This window comes from Theropithecus gelada, chromosome 5 (genome assembly GCF_003255815.1).
Source record: "Theropithecus gelada isolate Dixy chromosome 5, Tgel_1.0, whole genome shotgun sequence".
NCBI lineage: Eukaryota > Metazoa > Chordata > Mammalia > Primates > Cercopithecidae > Theropithecus > Theropithecus gelada.
This window is the reverse complement of record NC_037672.1, coordinates 9,340,511-9,345,378: the sequence shown is the minus strand read 5'-3', so window position 1 is coordinate 9,345,378 and position 4,868 is coordinate 9,340,511.

The window sequence follows — 4,868 nt, the reverse complement described above, 5'->3', positions numbered from 1 at the left end:
GTGTGACAAATGAGTTCTTCCAAGTCCACCAACATTTAATTTCCCTTAGGCATGTTGTTCCACCCTAAATTGTACACATTTAGTACTCAGTCCGGGGCATCATGCCCCACCATCTCATTCTCATGCCCAGCTTGCTGTCCTCCTCCCCTCTGCCTAGCAAAATGGTTTCCTAGGCAGTGCACCTCCTCTAGGCAAGACTGGAGGATGACAACACACGTGCAATGCATCACAATGTTCTTCAGTTTCCAGCACATAAGCTAAGAAAGGCCATGATGAGTGAAGCTTTGTCCCCACCAAGCAACTCTGAGATATCAAACGATATCTGCTCCACAAGATTAATTTGTTTTTTCAAACTTGTATTTTTTTCCCTAGATGTTTGCCATCCTTTTCAGGGCAAGATAAGGAAATACAAAAATATGCATTAAAAAACACCCTCAGAGCAGTGAACATCTTAACTCAAAGACATCGTAACTAAAATTTGAGAATGGCAGGAAGAGAACAAGTCAATATATATGCAAATCAAATAGCCACTATAAAAACCCAAAGGACAACAAGAGTAGTCACCTTAAGGATGTTATTTTAAAAAATCTCATACTCAAAAAAATTTTTAAAAATTAAGATATGTAGATACATAATCAATATCCTCCTATGTAAGATCTGATATTACCCAACTGAAAAATGTAGTTATAAAATGAATTTAGCAAAAATATGGTACTATGTAAAAATATATGGGATAAATAGAATATGACTGAAGATTGCAAAGATTGCAAAGATTTCGTGATGACCAAAAACCACAAAAACTAAAAGGAGGAAGAGAAGAGAACATAGTGAATTTGCATCAATCCTTCAAACATCTCCCTCCTCCTGTACCCCAAAGCATAAGTAGAGAGTTAAGATTTTCAGGCATTTGGATTCAAGGCACCCTCCATGGCCCTGAATGTGTGGTTCAAATGCTTATGGACGCTTCTCTGCTAAGAGAACTAATTTAACTAAGTTACAGATGTCATCAGAGGGGAACAGCAAAAGGTAATGGACCAGTTCTTCTCTGTATTATGTATTGATAAAATAGTTTACTTCTGCTAGTAAAAAACTTTATCCTTAATTAGAATGGAGATTTATATAGATTCAATTGAGAATTCAGAACATCAAAATAATTACTCATTAGAGGACTATAAAAACATCAGGTACATACACAGTGCTATACTCTCAATCTAGTTAAACCTGAAGAATACTATACTCTTCATGATATTTGGAAATACTAAATACAGTCTATGTTGTCTTTCAAGAAAACATTTAATCCAGAAGAACTCCAAGATTTCAGATTTAACAATTTCATGATGGAACCCATCAACTTTTATAGAGGACAGCAAAAGGGAAAACCACTCCATGAGATAAGTTGCTCATGACACCTACCATAACCGTCCCTGTGACTTTTTAGGAGGCCAGAAGCCTACAGATATTGATTCTACATCATGAGAATACATGAAGCAATATGTTTTCCTAAAGACAGAGAAGAGAGACTGGGAAAGGTGAGTAGAAGGGTGAGGATGAAGAGAAGTAGGTTAAAGAGTACACACAATTAGATGGAATAAATTTGCGTTTGCTAGAGTAGGATGACTATAGTTAAGAATATATTGTACTTTAGTCACAGACATCCTAAATACCCTGACTTGACCACTATACATATTTACCCCCATGAATTTGTTCAAAAACAATGTTTTTCTACATGCACAAATCTTTTAGTTTACTTTCAACCAACTCATTTCAAAGAAAATCAGGGCTGGTAGCACACAGGACACACCTGCATCAAGACCTCCGTCATTTAACTATTCCCTACATGTGGAGCTCAGCCTGAGATTAGGGGAGAAGGGAAAGCACTTTGTCAGAGGTGAGGTCTGTCAAATGTTAGCCCTGAGCACAACACTTCTGGACTCTTGCCCCCCAGTTCTTCACCATCCAAAGAGTCTTGGCAGAAATAGTTGGAAGCCTGAGATCTGAGAACCATCGATGTGTAGCCCGGGGGGGAAACCATGGTGAACCAGGCCCACAATAAATATTGCCTTGTAATCTACATCCCCTGGAACTTCCTTGAGGGTATAAATACATCCACCAGAACAGTTAGGTGATGAGAAACCCTATCTGGACCATCCCAAATAAACTTGTCTTGAGACGGACCTTCATATGGAAGGATCAAGAGCATCAGACCAAGGTCAAAGCATGACGAAGGCTATGTCCTGCAAGGCTGAGCTGATGGGATCAAATACCTCAACACAGAGGTGGGCAGAGTTAAAGCCAAGTACATGGGGCAGCACCTTCCACTCAAGGCAGCAGTGTGTGACCCAGGAACCTGAGTGAGGGTGGCCAGGGACTACAATAAGGAAGGTTTCAAACATCTCATTCTTCCTTCTCATTCAATCTCTGGCATTTTTACATGAGAGAATAGTGTGAACTTTGATAGGCTTCCTAGAATCCATGGCAGCTAAAGAAAGTAGGACATAGGAAAGAATAAGTTCTTTTCACTAAAAAAGAAGTACATTGATAATTCACATTCAAATGAGATGTAGACAGTTCTTAGAGTTCAAAGACTGGAAAAAAGAATACCTTAACAAAACTAAGTGTTAACACTTCAAATCATATTTTTCCCTTAAATTGTAGTTTTTTGACAATAAAATGCAACAGTTAACATATTAAAATATTCACACTAGGGTGGAAATCCGATGTACTTGACTTCCCAGTGAAGCATGAGAGTTGCAGAATATTTCTACAAGGTTTATCTTACATTAATTCATGGCAGACAAAGTAGATCTGACATATGATGTAGGTAAATTTTACACACAGACACACCGTTTTTGGAGAAAGCATTAAAATTTAGAATACAAGTCATCCTTTAAATTCCATACATTGTCAAAGGTTTGCATCCTGAGGCATTTAATTCAAGCAGGCAGTGAAGAAGGCAGAGATGGGAACATGCCTAAATGGGAGTCAGAGCTATGTAAAGAATCTCCTCCCAGGAGAGGTAGAAGTCCCCACCACAGGAAGATGGAGCAGGGAGCTACTTGCTGCAGTCAAACACTGAGACTGTCCTAGTCCACGGTGTGTTGCTATGAAGGAATTCCTGAGGCTGGTTATTTTATGTGTTTTTTTGGCTCATGGTTCTGCTGAATGCACATGCAGCGTGGCACTGGCATCTGCTCAGCTTCTCATGAGGGCCTCAGCCTGCTTCCACCTAAGGCAGGAGTAGGAGAGCTGGCATGTGCAGTGATTACACGATGAGGAAAGCAGCAAGAAATCCAGGGGGTGATGCCAGGCTTCTGTTGCCGATTGGCTCTGGCAGAAACTAACAGAGCAAGGATTCACTCCCTACCTATAAATAGGGCATTAATTACTCATGAGAAATCCACTTTCATCACCCACACACCTCCCATTAGGTCCACCTTCAACATAGATGATCAAATTTTAATATGAAGTTTGGAGGGATCAAACATCCCAAAGGTAGGAGATCCCATCCCTCTTCTGCTGAGACAGGGAAACCAGATGGTGACATTCTACTGTAAAAACTGTTGCCTCATGCCATATCACCTGCCTCTGGATCCATTTGTGTCTATGCAAAGTCACATGTCTGCAGAGGAGTAATGATGCCTTGGGAGAGATGTAACTACAAAGAATTTGAAAAAGTTGGTGGACAGATGACCAGACTCTCTTCCACCCTGAGGGACTGTCTGAGATGCATTCTACATACACCTGTATTCCCAGTGGAGCTCAGCTGCCATCAGCCTAGAAGTGACCAGCTCAATGCTGTGCCCCTCACTGGCTGTTCATCCCACCCCATCTCACATTCACCGCTCCCTCCTGAGCTCCCTGGGATTACCTCCAAATAAAGTAGTTGCCTAAAGTCCACATTTCAGATTCTGAATTCAGCGATCCAATCCAAGCTATTACTTCCATTTTTTCATTGGCCAGACTTAAAGGAAAAAAAAAATCAAAGTTACTTATATCAAGAATGTAAACTAGGACCCGTCTTTTTAATGTATCTAGGTTAGGATGTTAGGATAAAATTTAAGGAGATCTATTCAATTAAAATTTCAAAATTATTTGCATAAATGCCTGAAAAACACAACCTGCCAAGTCTCATATAAACTGTGTTAGAATATACAGCTTCTCTACCCCCCAAATTTTAAAGCCTTCCACCAAAACCACTCTATGAATGAAGGCTTCTCAACTGTCTCCCAAATCATTCTATGAGACTCCATTTCACTGGAATATTTTCAGATTTGAAGCAAAGCTCAGGGTAAGACACAGTTGTAGCATCATCCCCCAAAACTTTCTAAGCTCCCACTTACCCCGACTTGAAGCTCAGCACACTCCAGGACCTAGTGAGGGTCCTCCCCTCACCACCCCTCTCTAGTGGGGCACTTTTTTTTGGAGACTTGCTCTGTCACCCAGGCTGGAGTGCAAAGGCATGATCTCGGCTCACTGCAACCTCTGCCTCCTGGGTTAAAGCAACTCTCCTGCCTCAACCTCCCAAGTAGCTGGGACTACAGGTGCATGCCACTTCGTCCAATTTATATGTATTTGTATACATACACACACACATATACACACACATTTATATTTATATACAATTTATATACATATGTTTATAGTTATTTATTTATTTTTGACAGTTTTGCTCTTGTTGCCCAGGCTGGAGTGCACTGGTGTGATCTCAGCTCACTGCAACCTCCACCTCCCAGGTTCAAGCAATTCTCCTGCCTTAGCCTCCAAAGTAGCTGGGATTATAGACATGCACCACCACGTCTGGCTAATTTTGTATTTTTAGTAGAGACAGGGTTTCACTATGTTGGTCAGGCTAGTCTTGGACTCCTGAC